Source organism: Neopsephotus bourkii, unplaced genomic scaffold, assembly GCF_033783945.1.
Source record: "Neopsephotus bourkii isolate Nb327-2 ecotype Australia unplaced genomic scaffold, CSIRO-AGI_Nbou_v1 NB_384, whole genome shotgun sequence".
Taxonomy (NCBI): domain Eukaryota; kingdom Metazoa; phylum Chordata; class Aves; order Psittaciformes; family Psittacidae; genus Neopsephotus; species Neopsephotus bourkii.
The window spans coordinates 2,318,867-2,340,760 of record NW_026900889.1 but is presented as its reverse complement, the minus strand read 5'-3'; the positions used below and the strand labels follow the sequence as shown (position 1 = coordinate 2,340,760).

The 21,894-nt window shown below is 47.1% G+C and overlaps 1 long non-coding RNA gene across 1 annotated transcript; it reads right to left on the bottom strand.

Moving 5' to 3' along the window:
• Window positions 1-787: 787 nt before the first annotated feature.
• Window positions 788-21,644, bottom strand: LOC133210020 (uncharacterized). Its single transcript, XR_009724837.1, has 3 exons — window positions 21,460-21,644; window positions 5,191-5,246; window positions 788-1,209 (listed from the first exon to the last, which is right to left on the bottom strand). It is a non-coding gene; the product is annotated as an uncharacterized LOC133210020 (long non-coding RNA).
• Between the last annotated feature and the right edge of the window lie 250 nt (window positions 21,645-21,894).

Here is a 21,894-nt window from a genome sequence, read left to right as displayed (position 1 = left end):
TAGTTGTAGCCTATAGCTGTAGTTTCCCATATCCAAAATCTCTACATGATGCTCTGCACAGCCCTGGGATTTCATCTCCCATTGCTTTGAGGTGGGATGATGACAACAAATATCTTTTCCTCCCTTTTTTCTGGGACAACTGATGGTAGAAGGCATAAGGAGCAGCTGCTTGAAAGAATCACGGACCGGTTTGGGTTGGAAGGGACCTTAGAGATCATATATTTCCAAGGCCCCTGCTATCCTTTCATCACTTCAGACAGCTAACAAAGCCAAGAATAAATATTTCAGCTCGGGCAGTATTTAAAGATTTTATTGCTCTAAGGCCAAAATTCAGTCTATCCAAATCTCTTTACACAAACCCAGCTAAATGAGGAACTGGTTTAGAAAGAGCTGGACCAAACACAGCACCAATATAAACTGTTCTCATGGAAGTGATTGACAGCTTGCTAAACTTTGAAACCTTAGCTATGTGTGAGATAAAGGATTGAATTAAGGCTTGTTCGAGGACAGGCTGAACAGGGCTTGGAGCAACCTGGTATAGTGAAAGGTGTCCCTGAGTGTGCAGGCGGTTGGAACTACACGATCTTGAAAGTCCCCTCCAACCCAAAGTATTCATGATTCTATGAAACTCTGTTAACACTCCCCTTACATATATATACATATTTTTTATATATATATGAAATAACATGTAAAAATAGATATAATATATAAAAATAAATATAAAATACATGAAATATATACATTATTTCATATATATAAATATATATATCTATAATAACATGCACTGTAACATCAGCTAAACTGCAGCACTCTGCAGATGCCCCTACACTCATCAGCCCCACCAAGCACATCTGGCTGGAAAAGCCACTATGGGGATGCCCCGCTGGGTGCTGCTGTAGCACCCTGCTTCTCACACACAGACCGGAGAGCAGTGGGATACAAGGAGCATGTTGGCTATTTTAATCCCAGGCAGTAGACGTGGAACAGCTGCATGTGCTGGGCTCAGGCCAGGCACAGTCACATTCCTGTTTGCAAACCTTGCCTCAAACACCTTCCCTTCTCCTCCCCTGCTGTGCCATGGCATTGCATGGAGTATGCTGGGATGGATGGCCAATTCCACAGTGGGTTGCAGAACTCCACTGTGCCTAATAAGCGGGTGCCCTTTGCCCTTTACATCACCTCCAAGACTTGCAAGACCCAAAGCAACACCTATGGGGGACAAAACCACGTGGCAGAGACAAAGCTATTTCAGCTTCACAAACCCCAGGGTTTCCCAGGTGAACAAGGGTCCAGGGTTGGGTGAGAACCTTACATGGCCACAACGTGCTCCTGCCACAAACTCCAGAGCTGACTGACACCCATGGGATGGGCACATCTGGTGGTCCTGCTGGAAATGCAGCTCCAAACCCCAGGGCTTCAAAGTTACACCCAGATCAAGCTCCTGAGAAAAATCCAGACTTGCTATAGCCTTAGGGACAGCACAGTTTTGTCATAGAGAAGCCTACAGACAACAAAACCGGCTCTGAAAGATCTCCCCATGCCTGCTGTCAACCAGCGTTTCCATCAGTGTCACAAGCCGTTCACAGCAACAAGCTTTAGATAAGCAGGAACACAAAAACCACCCACACAGGCAGGCAAAGGTGTGCGTGGAGCCTGTATTTGAGCAGCCACACTGCTTCCAGGGACCTGTGCTGCCTACATCACAGAGGACCTGCTGGAAAAGGCATCAGCAGGGTTAGCAATCACGCACCCAAGAACACAGAGGGTGCCAGCTGAAACCTGTGCAACCCTCTTTTTGCTTTGCTGTTCTGTAAGGAAACGGGGATTATTTAGGGCAATCCTGAAAGGGAAGGAGGATGGAAAAGGCTTCTTTGCTGGGTAATTTAGAACTGCATGGGGAAAAATGCCCCAGAGTCTCACTTATGGGGCAAGCCATGTACAGACCGGAGTTTTCTATCACCCACTTTCCATGTTATCACAGAGCTCAAGCAAATGTGGCTAACAGACAGAGAAGAGGACACGATGCTTAGAAAGACAGAGTATGCTTATAGAAACAAGACTCTGGTTAGCTCAAATGGGAGCCATGCAGCTTAATCTGCACCAAAAATTTAGCAGGAGTACACATCTTCTGCAAACCACAGGTAAATGAGTGTTTAAAGTCCAACTCCAGCTCATCTTTGCCCTTTCATTAGCTCTGGATGTGAAAGTGTTCTTATTTATACACTTATGGAGGCAGGCAAGTAAACAGAGGTGCAAACAAGCTAGAAGCAATAGGTTAAATGTATCTGCAGGACAAAGAACAGCTTAGTGGGAGCAGCTAAACAGACATCAGGATGCATAGGAAAAAACGTATTCCTGGGTAATCCATGCTGGATGCCCAGCAGCACCGAGAGGAAGAGGCTGATTTGTGTGTTTAAATGCATCCCAGCCTGTGAGCTGACTGAGATGCATTTGCTGCAGGTGGGTCTCTCCAAGCAGCTCTATCCCTGCGGGGCAACCAAGGACTTCTGGGCACTGTTCTGCTGATGGTGTCATCTTGAAGCTGTTTCAGCCTCCCTAAAACGAGGCAGGGAAAGAGAAACAGCTGTAATAAAAGCAGGTATTGTTAGCAGTAAAGTCTCTCCTGTTGAAGGAAATCCACTTTGCTGAAAACCTGAAAATTCAAGAGATTTAATTTATGGGACAAGAGGTAGAACATATTTTGTGAGGGGTGGAGGGAAAAGATCCTTTGCAAAGCAGCTGAAACATGTAAAGATCTGCGTTCGTGTTTGCTGCCTTCTGGGTGATTCACAATAAAGCTGCCTCTTATCCCACTTTAATCGATAACTTCTCCAATTCCCATCATGCAACTTACATCAGTTTATTCTCTCCCAGCCCGTGTCTACATGGGGAGAGAAGTGGGCACATCGTGGCTCCATCCAGGCTTCCTCCACTCAAACTGTGCCACCAACATGAGTTCAAACCTACATCCTTACTGCTATTTTTAAGCAGAATCCCATCACTTGGTAACCTACCACCAAAAGCCTCAAAGATTTGCAGACAGAGTCATTTCTATTAATTTAGGCTTCCTCACTGGGCTACAATTCAGTGTTTCACATCCCCCAGGGCCCTAGGAAACCATCAGACCTCTGCTCTTCCAACCTTCCTCCTCTTCCATCGCACAGGGCCCCACCAGTGACCCACCAACATCATTAACTATTCCCTCAGAGTGGAGTGCTCTGATTGTCTTAAATAACTCACAAGGATGGATTTCAATCAGCTACTGTTCATTAGGATTTATTTGGCTGGACCCAAGGGCAGGCATCAGAACTAATTAGAATTATTATTTTCAGGTGACAAGTAGAAGGACCTCCCAGGGACATTCTCAGCCCTTCATTTTAAGGCTGAGGTTCAGTTTTCAGGGTTAGATTCTGAAGTTATTCAATGGGATAGTTCTTTATAATAGTGCAGACGTCCTGGAAGAGGGGTTGTGGTGGGAAAAGGAGGAAAACGAGACCCTGCTGAGAAATTCTGGGGGCTAAATAGGCAAAGGGGCATTAGTAACAGGGCCTGACTACTGCACTGGAAGCAGCCACACAACCGATTTGTGGTCCAGCACAGCCACTTCCCATCACACAACTTCCCATAGTGATCACAGAGGGGTAGAACACAGCTCAAACCCATCACAGCTTCATTTGAGTTACTTTGAGGCTTTGGTAGAGTCACAGGCATTATTGCCTCCTCCTCCTCTCACCGCTCTTTTGGCATATCCAGGCCTGGAGAATGGTGCAAGACTTCTTGGGGTCACTATCAGGTCCATCCATTTGCTGCTGCCTCACCAGTGCAGAAGGAGCAGCACCACTTCCACCTCTGAGCTGCTGATGCCGAGACAGGATTTGCCACTCTCTGCTCATGGCATAGAGAGAAACCAAAGAGCAGATTATTTGCACAGAAACAACCTACTCAGCAGTTGTTAGCCCGGCTCCAAAGAGCTCACTGCTCCTAATGACGTCTCCAGAGCTTTGCTGGGAGGGAATATTAAAGAGAAGAGCAAGAAAACAAGCTTCGGTGACTGACTGATGCCAACTTGCTGAGCATTTCCAAATAGCATTTGCAAGTTGACGACTTGACAATTGGAAACCCTAAGGACCTGGAAGGAGATGGGGGAAATTTCCATTTGGGAAGGTTGAAGTGCACTAAACCACTTTGGATCAGAGCTGTCTAGAAGGGAGGTGAGAGCTGACAGACACATATGGTTCAGGGATACCTTCCCCTCTAAGGGCACAGAGCTGTTTGGTGCATGTGCTAGCAGAGGGCACAAAGGCATCCAAGCTGCAGAAGGATGAAGCACACATGATCTGGGTACCAGCATAAGTGCCACATCCTAGCTCCTGGCCAAGGACCCCCACATCCTGGCAGAGGATGAAGGAGGTCAATAGATCCTCTTGTTTGACCCTCCACACTCATGCCCCCAGTGACAGGGATGCAACCAGGAGGAGGAAGGCTGCAGCAAGGTCCCCTCTGCCTCCATCTCTCCATCCTGACAGCTCTGGGGTGAGCACCTCAAAAAAATCCCTGGTGGCCATTGAGAATTTAGACTTCTGGGGCCTCAGCATGGGTCCCCACTGGTGTGTACTCAGCATCTCACATCTCCTGATGGGTCCCCTTCAGTTGGGCAAAGAAAAAAGCCAAAAAGCAGCCCCAAACAGCCAAAATGGAGTCTGAAGGAAGGAAATGAAACCAAACCCAAAGCCTGCTTGTGACAAGTGAATATCTCAGTTTTGCCATGTAGCATATGCATTCTGTTCCCAATGCTCTCCGACCTCGGGCACATCCCTTTGCTCCTTGCCTGTTTCTCCTTTTGGAAAAGGAGTTTAGGATGTGCTGGCAAGCATTAGGAGGCAGTTACTGTCAGGACCTATATAGGATCTACATATTCATATATTGTGTGCCCTCTGCTGGCAGCCTCATTTTCCAGGAGCACAGGAAAATCCTGGGGAGAGAAGGGCAGGTGGGATTTGGGTCTTTCCTTCAAATATAGGGAAATAATTAGACACAATAAGAGCCATAAAACTTCAGCAGTGGCAACAGAAAAGGGAATTTCCTTGGGCACATCACACAGTAGCAAGTGAGGAGATGATGCTTTTTGGACCAGAATGGTTCTTGCAGGAGCACCTGTACCCCAGGGGTGATGAGGCAGCTCTCCCTGACCAAAAACTCAGCACACTTCAACTTCCAAGGAGTACTCTCTGCATAGATCCATATCCCTGAAATAAATGAGGGCACAGGGGAGATTTGAGTGATTTATCCCATTGCCTACCAGGTGATACAACAAATTCAGCAGCATCCCAGCAAGTATCTCAGATTTATTGATGCAAAGCATCAATCAGATGAAAATACCCATGGCTGTGTACACACAGGGCTGGAATAGAACTACACATCACCTGCAGTGAGCAGTCCTGGCCTTCGCCAAGGTCAATTCAACCACATTCATAGAATCATGGAATGGTTTGGATTGGAAAGGACTTTAAAATCATCCTGTTCTAACCCTTCTTACATGGGCAGGATACCTTCCACTAGACCACGCTGCTCAAGGCCCACGTTCACAGCCTTAGCTTTGCACAAGTATTGGGCACTTAGATTTGATTTGCATGAAAACCTGTTCAATTACAGCAAGTTTTGCTTCACTTGATCCTGCTCTTCCTCCCTTGCCATCCCTTTTGTGTCTGACATCACACTAATGGTACCCAAGGGAGGGAGGAACCTCCTGGGGCACCCAGTCCTGCTGCTCCAACTCTTGCTGTGACCACTGCACCCCTCAGCCCTACTCAGAGTCATCACCAACAGGTTCAGCCCCAGCAAAAGCCTCTCTTCTGACTGCTAAGAACCTGCTTTCCAGGCTGATTTGTGTTTTACCACCTCTTAGTACTTAGTTCTTCAAGCCCCAGCATTGTCTTTCAGTTCAGGTGATTCATTTCTCTTCATCCACTGAAATACCCCTGCGACAAGACCTAACCAAAAGCTGGCTGATGAAGAAATGCATTTTTCTTTTGTGAAGGAAACCAGTTCTCCTGCCAACAACAAAACGTATCAGGACAAAGCAGGTTCAATGTGCCTTTGTAAGGCTGGATTGGACTCAGTCCTGTTCTCATCCCATTATTCTTCCCTTCACAATTTGTCTAAAGCTTTGCAGGCTGTGAAAGGCCAGTCGCTGCCGGGATTGCTTTTCCTCTTCCTTTCATATGGAGTACTCTGTTTGCCATTCTTCACTTATATGAACCACTCCTGAATGACACAGCTGTGAAAACACCAACAGACTCCTCTTTTAGCCCTTTTTTCCCCCTTGCTTCAGCTCCTTCAGGATCCCTCTGCAGAGATTCCCCCATTTCCAGACCAGCAATACACTTCGGTGTGCTTCCAACTTTTCATAGAGCTGAATCCCCACTGCTTCCTGCCCCTCGCAGCACTGATTCCTATTGGAAACAGGGTGAGTTTGTGTGAACTCTGAGGGTTTTGGGTTGTTTAAGCTCATGTGAGCACCACGTCACAGAATCACGGAGTGGTTTGTGCTGGAAGGGACCTTGAAACTCATCCAGTTCCAAGCCCCTGCCATAGACAGGGACACCTTCCACTAGAGCAGGTTGCTCTGAGCCCCACTGAACCTGGCTTTGAAAACTGCCAGGGATGGGGCAGCCACAGCTTCTATGTTGCCTCCTTTCACAAAGCTTTTGGGATTTCTGCGAGGAACATGGTCTAAAAAGGAGGAGGAGCATCCCTGCCCCAATGCATCCCTTTGGGAATCCGAGTTTCCCTTTCCATTTTCCTTAAAAACTCCATTTTCCAGGAACTGCACAGCAAAGCCGCATCCTGGGCTTACCCACCCAGGCCATCTCTGCTCAAGGTGGCTTTCAAGCGACTACAACAACTTCAATACTGAATAAGCTAAAAGAAACCCCCCAAATGAAGAGAGCAATGAAACAAGACAGAAAGCACTACAAAAAGGCCTACAAAGGGGCTAATGACACTGCTTAAACAAAGTTGTCTCCTGCAATAGCGCTAAATCCTTTTTATGAGACCTTTGAGCCTGTAAAAAGAGTTTATAAGACAATTTTCTATTTGCTAAGTTTACTGACAAACAGTAACTGCTCAGGGTGGTACCAGGAGCCCCATTACAGAACAAATCAGGTCCATGTCACCATTTTCCCCTCCCTCTTATAAAAAGCCTTAACTATTTCCCTCCCCAGGCAGTCCATTGGAGCATGGCATGAGAAGAGCCAGAGTAGAGGGAGAAGGGGAAAAGGATATAGAGATAAAGAAGCTTCCTCCAAGAGCAGCATCACAGGAGGAGGCAATAGTTGCTGGGAAAGATAAAGCACATTCTGCATGAGGCTACTGCATGAACGATTCTTTGATCACAAGAAGCAAAGAGCAAGACGACACTTTTAATGGTCCGAAAACACATGAAAAGCTGATGCAGAAAGCAGCTTTGATACACAAGGCAGTGGCACAGTGTTTATTTTGTGACCTTTAAGAAGTATGGGCAGTGCAATGAGATAATGTGATGGGGAAAAAAATCAGGAGACAGGAAAATTGACCCAAGAGCTTTGTGGCAGAGGGAGAGGAGGAGCAGATGGGGCTGAAAGCTTCCAGCATGGTGAGGACTGAGACCTCCAAAGAGCCACATGTCCCCATCAAGAGCATCGGCCACCCAGTAGCTCCCAGGAACAGGGAATCTGGGACATCACTCAGCAAACCCCAAACACTTGCTTACAGCCAGCTCTGTGCCTCCACTGTCCACTTCACGCTTCTATAAGCCAGGCTGTTACTTTTCCAGATAGCTCAGCATCTCTCAAAATAGGGTTTTCAACCTGAAATAGGGGTCACAAAACCCTTTTAGCTGGGTTACCAGCCCTGGGCAACTTCATGCTTATTGCTGATAATCTGCAAGGCTGAGTTCAAGGGAGAATCCTTGTTCTTGTGGCAGGATGGTCAGTTGAGCATAATTGACTTTACGTTTATCTTTGTTAGGCAGCAGATTCCTCTGCCTCCTCTACTGGCCTGCATTAGCTCTTCTTCAGGGCTCCTAGGAAATAGCTGCACAGTGTTATGCTGGCAGCAAGAAAAGAAGTATCTGCTCCACATACAAGTGTGGCAAGGTGCCTATCTAAACAGCGGGAGCAAGAGTGGGTCAAATGAGACAAAATCATTTTGTGACCTTAAGAAATAGGGTGAGAGACTTGCAAGGCTCTCCCCCCTTCTGGTACATTGGATGTGGAAAGGCTGAAGTTCCTAGCCAAAGCATCCTTCTGTTTCACTTAACATCAGCACAGAAAGGAGGAGATAACAGCATCAGACCCACCTGCAGCAAGAAAAGGCATCACCCTGGACCAGATGGAAAACCTGATGCTGCTGGCTGCGGATTTGGGGCTGCCAGGGATGCTCCCCATCCCTTTTCCTGGCATTGCTATAGAGAAGCCTCCCACACAGGTGGCATTGCCATGGATGCATTTCACTCCACTTTAAGGCTCCTGTCTATTGCCAGTGTGGTCCCAGGGAGCATTAGTAGGACAGTGACAGAAGCCTCATGCATATTAAACACATAGAGGGTGAAATGCTTAATGAGCCATCACATTCGGAGCCTTCTTTCCCTCTCCACAGTCATGTCTACGTTGACTTATTCCTGCTCTACAGAGGAAGTGGCAGGATTTAATAGTCTTTTATTGGTATCTCAGCTTTTAAAATGGTCAAAATATTATCCATAGGGTAGGGTAAAAAACAAACCAACCCAGAAATGCAGCACATTTAGGAGGAATACTTCTTGTTCCAGGCAATGAAAGGGGTTAAGTGCAGCGGTGTGTGCCTGGCCCCTGTCTGTCACATCTGGAGAGGAACCGTCACGCTTCCCCTTGCAGACCAGCCTCATTTTTACTTCATTCCCATGCTTCATACCCCTGCCACTCCATGAAGCAGTTTGCTCTGGGAGTTTGGGGACTGTGTTACCCTGAGCAGCAGCAGGGGCACCAGTACCACCAGCTTCAAGACAACAGCAGGGTTGCACAGACATGAATTGGAAGCCTCCATCATTTCTGGTCTGATCCATCTTTACCTCTTCCACTCTTTTAACTGTGCCTGAAACACGTTTTGTTCCAGTTTTTGCTTTTAAGTCACCAAAAGTCCTTGTCTCCTCAGTTCTCTTGCCACCTCACATTGTGCCCAGACCTGAAGAGCTGGCTTTCATGCAGAGGAGGATTTCCCCCACACACACCAAAATGCAACTTCACAGCCTCAGACTAATAAGAACAGGCACTAAATACTCCCAAAGCTTTCTTGCCCCATAAATCACATTTCAGAAACCCTCTTGCTTTTCCTGTCCCAGCGTTACAGGACCAGAGATGTGCGGGGATACTCAAGTTCTCTGCTCAGCCTGACAAAGGCTGGATCTTGTGTCCTGGTTCCCACATCTATGCTCAAAAGGGCCAACCAGCTTTTGAAACAAACATAGCAAGGACACAAAATGATTTGTCCTAAACAGATCTTCCTTGAAAAGGCATTATTGATACGATGCAAAGATAAAGGAGTGAACGTTTCTTCCCATGCTTCCATAGACAGATTAGAGAAATCCATCCTTGTTTCTCCCCAGGTATAAGTCTCTGATCAATCCCATGTCTTTTTCTCCCCCTTTCACAGTTTGGGGTCCTGCATTCTGCTGGATAAGCTGAAAAGCAGCACCTGCTCCCAGGATTTTTCTGGCTCCAAGAGGAAAATCCAGGATAAAACCTGTTCCCATCACAGTCCCAGCCCAGACACAAGGTGTTCCACGACACACCTGCTTTTGGAGGAACTCATTAAAAACAGACCTTCTGAAACTTGGAGGCTCACCCCTCATTAGACTGCACTATCCTGGAAGCCCATTACCTCTAATTGGCACAGAGCTGTATGGAAAGCATGGAGCTAGCTCCACTGTAATCCATGCAAGGACTGCCTCTAGATTGTGATGGCAGGTTTTTACCCTAGAGCCTCTTAGAAGCAAATCTTATTTAGGTCAGAAGTGACATTTTCCTTTCTGAAATAGTAAGCCAAATGCCAACAGAATTGGAGCACATTAGTTTGAGCAGTCAGGGGGATTTACTTTACAATACTGTGTATTACACCCATCTGAACACTGAAAAGAAATGCAACCTGCTGTGCTAAACTTGCAGCAACTTATTCATCAGCACTGGTTGAACATCAGAGTTTCCACTCCGGAGGAAACCCAGGTTACTGTTAAAAGAAAACCCCTTTAGGCCTATTTGGAACAAAGCCCCAGACTAAGGTTTCCCATCAGAAGTCTCAATTCAGTAACAGACATGTTAGCTCTTCTAGCTATCAGAATATGTATGAGACCTTATAAAGCCCAAATAGAGAGCGCAGCTGTTGAGAAGTTGCATTTCAGTATAAATCAGAGTGGTTCATGATGCATTTTCATGCAAACAAAAGCACCAGCTCCGATGGGGAAAAGCCCTTCCCCATGGGAGTTTCAGCAGTCAGCACTCACTGCAGCCCTCCAGGAGGGGAGGGTGACGGCTCTTTAAAGTTATGAAACAACTGAGATTCCATGACTTGCTCAACAAGAAAAGCTGGGTGAGTGATAGAACCTTTTAGTCCCAAAAGGTAGATCAATCCTGTATCCCACAACCTCCTCCGATGGGAATTAGGCCATTCTCCATCCACAGGACTGGTTATTACTAAGAGGATCCCAACATTGCCCAGGGACTGCACACCCAAACAGCTTCGTTCCCATCATCCAGACATTAGTATAGGTAGATTTAGGAGCAGTTATAACTGAGGAGCTCCCAGGATCTCATCACAGCTCACGTCTACCCCTCCTCCTCAGCCAGGATCCGCGCTCATCTCCTTGCCTTCTGCAGCAATGTCACTAAGACTCCACATCAGTGCTGCAGACATCTGCTGCCTCTCTGGCCGCTCTTCAGTTACAACCTGACAAGCTGTCACTTCGACAGCCACACAAGATTTACAGCTTGTTAGACGCTGCAGTTGTCCAAGCAGAGCCACCTGGTAATGGGGAGATGGTGGGAGGACCAGAAGCTTAAATGCTAATCTGTACGGTGTTGGATTTGTGCTGGGTTCCCAGTACTTTAGCAGCCACTTGTACTTAGACACACACCACTTGACAGACACAATCCTGGCAATTCCCGATCCCCACACACCACTCCAGGGTAAACAAATGGATAACAAATCCTCTTGTTTCAATGTCTCGGAAGGAAACGCTCCAAACCCAAGTTGACTTGAATAATAGCAAACATCGAGCTCCTGTCTAAACCAAAGTTACCGACAGCGATTGATCAATCTATGTAGCTTTATTAGCACAGCCTGACTGCAGGTCCCTTCCCAACAGCATCTGGAATCAATAGCTTAATTGTCTTCCTGGCTCGTTTTGCTTCTGCTTAAACTCACTGATTAATCCTGCAAACTACCAGAGGTCGCTGGGCTGAATGAGTTAAACCTTCACAGGCTGAGGAGGAGGTCCCCATGGATTCACATCAGAGCTTGGCAGGAAGGCAGCCGACATGGCAAGATGTGCCATGGGAACACCCCAGCCCCACATTGCCTTGGGGATTGTCACTGCAGCAGCGTTTTCTGTGCAGATTTACACATACACATTCCTGAAGACACATTGACAGGTAGCACTTCCTCCAAAGAGATGTTCCCTGTGACATTTTCATTGCTGTTCCATTGCCTTTTCTTCCTTCTTCCATTCTTGCTCCTGAAAAGAGCCTGGCACTATCTGATCTACACTTGTTCTCAAGCAATGATCTTTAAACACTGATCATCATCACCAATAGGTCAAAAATGGGAAACAAGCTAAGGCAAATATTGCCTGTAACTCAGCCATGACAGATTTAAGGGACCTTTCTAAGCCACACACTAGATCCTCTGTTAAGACAGCTCTTCCCAGATATGACAACTTGCTTCGGATGTGTCATTAATCCTATGAATTAAGATGCCCTCATTAGACAACTTCTGTCGTGTCTTCGTTATTTGTTAGAAGGTGGCAATGCTTTTGTGCCTCCCTCCTACATATTAATCTCCTGGGGAGACTAGAAGAGCTGCTTTTTAAGGAAGACCTGCAAAGCAAAGACAGCCTTTGAGTCTTTTTGTTACTTAGGTCTGGAGAACAGGTCAGGAACTGGGCTGTTTGCTTTTCCTACTTGAAGCTAACAGAGGTGTGCAGATTTACGGTACCTGAGGAGGCAGCCTTTGATTCCTGGAAAACGACAGAGAGGACAAGAGATTTACGATCTGCAGTTACCAAGGAATTGTATCCTGTTAGAAGTCAGTCACAGAAAGTCAAACAGCAAAGGAGATTTTGGTTGACTTCAAGAACATTTGTAGAAGCGGTACGTGTAGGAACAAGCACGCCAGATTGGGTGTAATAAAGCTTAACATCTCTAATTTCTAAGGTGAAAAGGAGGTGGCAATTCAAAGCAATAGCTCACAAATCAGCTAGTTTTGAAGTGGCTCAGGAGAGGCTGGGATGGTGGGGTTGAGAAGCAGAGACACTTTCCATCGATTACACTTTATAACCCCCAACAGCATCGTGATCTCCTTGCTCCCAACAAAGCCCTGTGGTACTGCAGACAGGAGTCCCAGACTGTGACTCAGGCATCATGAATGGCATCAAAGAGTCACACAGCCCAGTGCAAGTCGGCACCTCGGATGTTAACAGATCTGCATCCACACAGAAGGGCAGAAAGGCCTTTATCCCTGTAATTACTTCACCAAAACCACAGGGAAATCTCTTGCACTCACAGCAGCTCTGAGCTGCTGACTGGTAAAGCCAGGGCAGGATGAAGCCAGTAGAATCAGGCATCTGCTCTGGACATCAAGGATGACCAAGAAAGGGCCACAAAGCTGCTTTTTTCTTTAGAGGGATATTTCTAGCTGTACCATTTGGGGGTGGAAGAAGGATTTTCAACATCAAATAAGGTTAGTTTACCCATCTAAGATGAAGTTTTTCCCAGACAGGAGACACATACTTGTCTGCATGCCACCTAACTAATAGTCATTACAGCTATTCTGGTGGTGTTTTTATTTCAAGAGGGTTTAAACCTCACACACTACACCGGAGAGTATTTCATCCTTGAAATAACTCCACTAGACAGGAAAGTTTTCTTACCAAAGGTTACATGAAACTGCCTTCTGACATTTAATCATGGTGATTTGCTTCAGGAGGCTGGTGTAAAGTACCACTCGGCATAAATAAAGACATCAATCTGGATGAAGTTTTCACAACTGCTTCTATTTCATGGGGCTAACAATGAGTGATGCTCCCATCCTGCCTCTCACTGATGCATCTCATGGACAAGATGGTCCTTACAGTGAATTTGGGACTTTCTGTGCAGGCAGCAAGGGGCAAGACTTTGCTTCTGAATCAGGGTAGTTAGATTCATGAACTGAGCAAAGATGCCCAGGAGGCAAAAGCCTGTGTCCATCACAAGCTGGAAGGTGACACAGCAGCCCCATGAAGCCTGTGTCGAGCCACATCTCTCTGCACCTCTCCACCACTGCCCATTCACTACCTGTACCTGATCTCCCCTGACAAATCCCAGTTACCAGGTTGTTTCCTGTGCTCAGCACCTCCAGACCCAGGCTCCAGGTAGAGGTTAGTTGACACCTAAGCTACAGCTTTACCAAGAAAAGGAGGCAATAGCAAGGAACAGCTCAGTGATTCTTTGCTGCCTTTGGCTCTCAGCAACATGAAAATCCAGTTTGGCTGAAAAGAATGAATAGAATGAGGGGAAAAAGGTCACATTTCTGTTGCTCATTTCAAAATAACAGCACCTTCCTGAGCTCAGAGTGAACGCACACTTCACTGTAAGGTACAGCAGAACCATCACCTTCTCTACCCCATTACCATTACCTTGTCATGGAAAAAAAGCATGTAATTTTTATTAGATGCTAATATGCATCCTTGATACAGGCCAGGAGTCTCCTCAGCCAACGGCACCACATCCCCCAGGACCCTGCTGATCTCATGCTATACGAGGTCACTATTTAATGCTCTCAGCTATGACAGCACAGGACCACAGCAGCGCTGCCTGTGCCCAGCCAGCACATCTGTGTTGATTTAGGGTTGTCATTTACAACTGGAGAGGCTGCAGCTGGGGGGAACATGACTGCAGTGGGAGCATCCTGGGGGATTCTGGACTGGCAGAACAAAACGAGATATGTAAATCTGTTCCAATGGAAGATGCCTCAGTATTTGAATAGGTTTCGTATTAAACCAACTCAGATGTTGGAACAAGCCCAATCAGCAAGTCAGTTCACATGCTCAGGCCCATAAGGCATGGTGTACCTTTAGCAGCACTGCCAAGGTTGTCTACCAGCTCACTGTGGCTTTGAAGATTGCTCTGAAAGCTACTGTTAACCCTGAAAACACCCAGGATAAGACATTAAGATTGCAGGCAGGAAGGTGCTCATTAGGTGCCTGCTGCTCTCTGAGCTGTGATTTCTTCACAAGTAAGATGCACTCCTCCAGTGATCCCTACTTTCCCCCAGGTCAGTCCCTGGATTCTCCATCCATCTCCCCATACCTAATGAAGAGCCTTAGTCAGAGAAGCAAGAACACTGAATCACTCCCAATTTGTAGCTTTACTGCAGAACCCAAGCTCTTGAGAGCACGGCATTTACAGCCTGCTACCCACCAAAAGACATATGAGCTGAAGGTCACAAGCAGCACTGGCCAGCTCAGTAGGGCTTGGCTCCAGAGATCCTTCTCATTTCAAACACACTACCCTGCTGCCCCCAACTAATGGTGTATAAGCCAGAAAGGCCAACAGCCTTGTGATAAAGTACCTTAAACAACACTGTGCAATGGATGTGGTGGAACCCGTGACCTGGTTGACTTGGCCTCCGACTACCTCAACAGAAGCTGAATGCAGGTATTGGATACAAGGAATCTCAAAGGTCAGTTTCTGTAGGAGAACAAAGCACCGAGAGAAGCATGGGGAACACATAGAGCCTAGGTTATGCTCTTCAGAAGAACTTTGGTTGCCCAAAGGACAGGTAGGTTTAGCCCTACCTGAGAAGAACTCCTCATGCTGCAGCTTTCTATCACAGCTAGAACATAGAGGGTTGAACTCTCAGTCAAGCACTATTTAAAACAAATTAGAATCATCTAAGAAGCAGACATCAGTCTGGAGGCTAAAGTGCATGATACAAGAGGACTTCTTATTGACCAGAGAGAACCAACCAAGTCCCAAGTGGATACATCTAACAAGGCAGGTTGGACTCCCGCACTGGGATGGCTGCTGTGCTTATTCCTCCTGCTCAGTGGTACAGAACACCTCTTGAACAAGCATTTCTGCAGTGGAAGAAGCATTAGAGCCACCCCTGCTCAGCAGAGGAGAGAGAGCAGCAAAGCATAAATAAAGGATGAGCCAGGAGAGAGCAAGGCAGCTTCGCAGGCAGCAGAGCCCAGCTCCTTGCATGGCTCCTCAACATCCTCCTTTAGGAGGGGAGACCAAAGGCTGCAGCTCCTGCTCAACCCCAGAGCAAGAGGTAATTATAGCTTATTGTATTGCAGAAACAGCAAGAAGGGCCCCTCCATTTGGGGATGGGCTGTTGTACCTCCCACCCAAACCCAAAGCTAGCAGGAAACCTGGTTTCTCCAGAAGACAAAGGGAGTAGTGTTTTGACATAATGGATGCAGCAGCTTCTTTCATGTGTTACCAGACAGTTTGTGATGCTTTATGTGGGCTTAGCTCACTGCTGAGGACTTTGGGTTGGAGACCTTGCCCTCACCTGACACAGGAGAGGATAAGGGGAGTCTGCTTTCCTCAAGTGATAACTGTTTGACTAAGAGGTTCAAACATGTGTTCTTTAGAGCTACAACAAGCAATTACAGCCTGGCTGAAGGTTATTGCTCCCAGAGTCTTGGCACAGCTTGTTTTCCAAGGCACCAATGAACAGCAAATAAGTGCTTTGTCACAAATCAAAACTGTCCTAGAAAAGCCAAAGGATGGTCTGCAGCATTCACATCGCCACTTGGATTGATGATAGCAGCAAAAGGCTCAGGGTAAACCTTAGGGCAGCTTCCAGTGCCTAAAGGGCTACAAGAAAGCTGGAGAAGGTCCTTTTACAAGAGCCTGCAGGGACAGAGCAAGGGGAATGGCTTTAACCTGCCAGAGGGGAGATTGAGATTAGATGTTAGATATACATTCTTCACTATGAGGCGCTGGCACAGGGTGCCCAGAGAAGCTGTGGCTGCCCCATCCCTGGCAGTGTTCAAGGCCAGGTTGGACACAGGGGTTTGGAACAAGCTGCTCCAGTGGAAGGTGTCCCTGCCCATGGCAAGGGATTGGAACTGGATGAGCTTTAAGGTCCCTTCCAACACAACCATTCCCTGATCCTGGAAGGTGACTGAACAGCAGAAGGACACAGTTGACTGGGTTTCATTTGCTGCAGTTTTCTTGCAAGAGGGAAATCAGCTGGAGGGGGATGCTTTAACCCCATATGGCAGCTAATCGTGGTTGCTCAGGATCATGTGAAATCAAGCAAGCACAGAGAGAGAAGGCAAGGGGATTTCTTTAGCAAGAGCAGCTTTCTCGCTTGGCCAGCCAAGCTGGGCACCAGCGCTCAAGAGGCTGCAGGCTGACAGTGCTGCAGCACCAGGGAACCCCCTTAGCAACAATGCACCTGCCAAAGGAGTCTCCAACTCTTGCAGGAGCAAAGGGCTGATCACAGCTTCGGACCTCACACAGGTAAAGGTATTTTGCTAACAACAACGCTGAACGATCTGCATTTCTCACTCCAGAGCCAGGGAGCTTCTGACCTTGTGTACAAGCATCACTGAGCTAGGTGCTGAGGTCCCAAGAGCATCCAAGTGACTTTGCAGCATAAAGCAAACAAGGCTTATGGAAAAACTTACTCAGGTACTCCCGAGCATATATCCATCCCTGTGACTGCCTTTGTGCTCACTCCTGCCTAAAATATTCATGTGCTGATCAAGGTGGAGCCAGAGGAGGCTTTGAGGTCACTTAGAGAGGTGAACTCCTCACTGCATCCGAAACAGCTGAGACAGCAAGCCAGAAATGATCAAAAGCAATTAGAATATGCCTGTACTACACAGCATTTACTTGTTATGCTGAAGGAGTCCAAAAAGCAAAACAAAAGGGGTTTGCTAATTCTTCCCTGCCCCATCACGCTTGCAACCAGGAAAGCATATTAAACACCTCTGCTTTGCTCGCTGCTTCCTGTATGTTCTGTTCAGCTCTCCCTTGTCTCAATAGCTTGAAAGCCTGTTTTCCCCTTTAAAAGCCAACTTGCCTGCCAGGTAGCTCCTCTTAATCTCTCAGTCTTGGCTAGAAACCTCTCTAGGCTGCTGGAAAAGATAGCTACTCACCCTTTGTTCTTGCAACACGAAAAGCCTCAGCTATCAAATCATACCAGCTTCCTTTGTAGTCTGAGAGACTCTAAAATGGAAAGAATAAAACCCTCCATGTATCAGTCCAACAGATTAATAGCTACTAAGGGTTGTGGTTAGACCAGCTTGTAACTGTGCCACACCTCTACAAAGCCAGCCTTTTCCAGACCTGATAGATAGGAGACTTCCTAACAGAGTCATTGACCTTGGACAACAATCCCTGGGTCGTTCCTCATGTCAGTGCTCAGCCTGAGAAAGGAGTCAGACACTAAAGTGATGCTTCCAGCCTTGGCTCTTCCATGAACAGACTGGACCAACTGGGACATCCCACCAGGATGAGCAGAAGTGTGTCTGTACTGGTATGTACTGGTCTAGGGCTATTTTCTTTGTTGAGGCTCTCTGCACACTGCAGTTATGCACAACTCACCAATTAAAGAGATGCACAGTGATGGTAACACTCATTTCTACAAGCTGAGAGCTATTCCCAGAAGTTACAAGTAAAAATAATACCCAACTGAAGTAACTACCAGTGTTCATTCAATATTACTTGAAGTTACTTCAATGTGACTTGAAGAAAGCACCAGCTACATCAGTGCAAACACTTTTGTAATCAAGCTCTCCATAACTTGTGTAGAATTGCTTCAAAAAGCCTTTTTCAGAGTTGTTCCAATGTAGAGAGCATTCACCACAGGGAGTGCGGGAAGCATGTGCCCCCTCCACGTATCCTTACAATGCTTTTCTCTTCCCTGGAAAGCAGCCCACCATCTAGCTGCTCACACACCAGTGGACCTTGGCTCTCCCTGTGTAGCCCTCTCCATGCCTCCCATACGTGAAAACCCTCTCACACACCTTGACAGCAAGAGCCAGAGAGAGTCCCAAAAGGAAAGAAACCACATGCAGCTGCAATAAGCTTCTCACAGCCCTGTGACAGACGGACTGCACCCCTGCTGCTCCAGCATCACTGTGCACTGTGCACAGCTCCAACTGCTGTCACTTGGCAGAAGGAGGCTTCCCAAGAACAACTCTTGAGGTCCAACCCCACTTCAGTGCACATGTATTTCTAACAGCATCGTTTGCTCTTGTGCTGCGCTGTCACTCATCATCAGGATCTGTCACCCACACTGCTCTCCCTGGAGCTGCTCCTTCCCAAGTTCCAGGCATGTGTGGCCCTTCTCCCTGCACCTTGGGAAGAGCAGCTTGCTCTTACCCAGCATCCAGAGCGTGCCATTTATCCACATCTGATCAGCTCCTTTTACAACTGCAAAACCCTTCTCATTTGTGCATCAGAACAGCTTTAGAGAGTGTAGCAGAGTTTAATGATGTTCTCTGCTGAGGAGCAAGCCTGCTCCTGGGCTATAGAGCACAGTGTCCCCATTTCACGTGAGCAGATGAGCAGCTACAGGCTGTTATAACCCATAGAGATGCAGCAACACGTTGCCAAAGGTACCAACAAGATTTAGGACGTGATCTCAGATCTCCTGATGCTCCTTCAGTCAGAGCAGACCCAGTGGTCACTTACTGCAGCTAGCTTGAAGCAACAGTTAGTTGCTAGTGGCAATGCACACTGTAGCAAGCTACCCTGGGCATTGTTCTACACTGATATTACACCACTGATTTCTCCTTGGTTAACAGCCCTTCAGCAATATGCATCAGGATCAATGGCTAGTGAGGCTCAAGCAGGCAGCAACCATCCAGGTTTGGGATTGGGAACAGTGGGTTAAGTTTAAATGTCATTATATTCCCCACCTCACACTTAGTTTCTTCTCCTGTTCCATTGATATTAGAAGCCTTTGAAGTGTGCATGTGCTTGTGGTCCAGGAGAAAGTCTCCAGGGAAGTAATTTGCTACAAATACTCAGCTACTTAAAAATATTTATATATGCTAGAAAAGGATTAGACTTCATTTAGCATTTTCTCTACCTTTAAACCTCATTTAATGCAGCATTAAGCTCCAGCTGCAGCAAATTGGTTCTGAAGTTGTAAAGGAGAAAGACACTTGAAACAGCAAAATGGTTCAGTAAAGAGAGAAGAGTGATTGCTCATTGGTTTCTGCACCATGTTTTAGTAATGGAAAACTAAAGGATAAGTGAGATCCTCAGTTCAAAAATCTTTACTTACAGGATGCTCTTCCCAAACTAGAGAGCATCAGAAAGACACAGACATCTAGAACAGCTTTAAAGGGTGACAAGATAAGGACATGCTATAGAAGAGGTATTCAGACTGTAGCTGGGTACCTTGTTCACATTAAAGGAAGAAACATCATATTACTTGCAACCACTGACAGCCTCTGTGCAATAGCCAGAGGGTCCTTCCCCAGCCAGCATGGTGAGGGAAGGAGCACCAGGACTGCAGCTTGCTCTGCTGTTGGCAGATAGGGGTGGTCATAGCCAGCTCTCAGCATGGGAGTGTTTTGGCACAGCCACCTCGAGACCAATAGGGATGCATGAGGGGCTGAGAAAAGGATTAGAGGTGCACGAACTCCATTAGCAGCACCGCTAAGTTCTCTGCTGCCCCAAGCCCCACCAGCCCAGTCTCCAAAAAGCATCCTGGATGAGTTCTGGAGCTCAGCAAACCACTGTCAAGATAAAAGCTGGATAATGGAAACCTGATTGTTTAAAGTGCACCATATGGTGTGTTCTGAAGCTGTACCCCCCGCTCTGGTACCCATGGGGCAGAGAGTGCTTTGCAGATGGGTGCCTACAGGAGATGGAGCTGCTGGAGCCAGCTAACCAAACTCCTGCTGTGCAGGCAACTGGAGCTGCTCCTTAGTGTTTGAAATAAAAGATTCATAGCTATTACCAACCAGCTCGAGTCTCAGGAGATTCCCCTTTTCCTACTCCTGCCATCAATCTTTTTGACCAAAATCCATGTCCAGCGGCAGTTCAGAGATTAACAGTTTGCACACTTTTAGTAAGATTGCTTTTCACCACTGAAACACAGCATGTGCTTCCACAGCACAAGCCCCCATCAAATATTTACTCTGCTCAAAGAGCCATGAGTGACCTGCACAAAACCATTTTTCACATACTGAACAGGAAAACACACTCCATCCAATCTCTTTGAGCCCGGTTACATCTGGATCCAGGTTCTCTGGCAGACGGGAAGAAAACTGGTTGCAAACACTTAAATATTTAAGCTTCTTGCATTTGTGAAGTCTTGTAAATCAGGAAAACGCAGAGGGAAGGAGCAGGGTCCCTTTGTAAAGGCATTTAGTTTTCAAAGGCGTCGAGATAGAAATATGCCCTGCAGACATGGAACATGTTTACGCACTGCAAGATGAGCTCCTACTGCTCTTTGTTTGGCCACCTTCCTACTACCCACATCCTACATCCTCACTGGATACACAGCGCAGACCCTGCAGCCCATCTCATCTCACAAGGGTTATAAGAAACATCCTTCTTTACGGCAGCATGCAGAAAAAGAGGCAAATGTGAGCACAGAAGTGATTTATGAGGACCCCCAGCCCACAGGTTGATACTATATGCACAGCAGATTAGGGTACAGCTGCCTGACAGGCAGGATTTGCCTGGATTGATGGATACAGCTATGGGTGTCCACAGTCTCTGCTCCAGCCAAGATGCTGCAGGAAGAACCAGAGGTCTAGGAATGGCCAGACTCTGCCCTCTCAAGATGTTTATGCTGGGATATTTGGATAGGGATAAATAAGGGATTTGCAGTGATCCGTTTTGCGTGGGAAGCCTGCTGCCACAAAGACACCCGAATTCCCTTACTGGAAAGCATTCCATACACAGGGTACTGCTCAGGTTTCTTGGCATAGGTTTGGGCACCTTCAGTGAGCTGAAAGCCTTCACCTCTGAGCTTGTTCACACCTCATTAGTGAGCTCTTCACACCTTATCATGGCTTGAGGCTCTCTCCAGCCCCAGCATCTCCTCAGACCTTCACCCAGCCCCAGGTCAGAGCCACCCAGGGCTGTAATCCTCTTCCTCCCCACACCTGGGGATGCTGCAGAGCCAGACCTCCCACCCAGCACGACAGCAGCTTTTACAAGCATCTCTTCCCCACCCCATGCTGCATCATGCCACTGCCACACCAACCTGGGTTTCCACATAGGGACCTTTCATCCTCTTCATGCTCTCCTCCAGTTTAAGAGGCAAAGCAATGTTCCTTCCCATGAACACAAAGTCACCAAGCAAGAACAGGCACTGCTTCTCCAAGGCCAGCAGCATGACATCTCCCAGCTCTATGCAGCGTCAGCCCATAGCCAACCACCTCAGAGACAACACACCACCTTCAAACCACCTCCTACCCCACATGCATCCTCTTATATACCCACCCACCTCTCCCAGCAGGGTCCCTGCACCTGGGAAACTACAGCTCCCATAATGCCTGACCATTAAGATTTGCAGTCCTGATGCCTGATTGCTAAGGGAAAGGGCTTGCAATGCAAGGCCAGGGTTTGGGTACCAGCTCCACCTAGCCCAAGCATCCCTTTCCAGGCAGATACGTGATTATTTTGCAAAGGTCCGCTA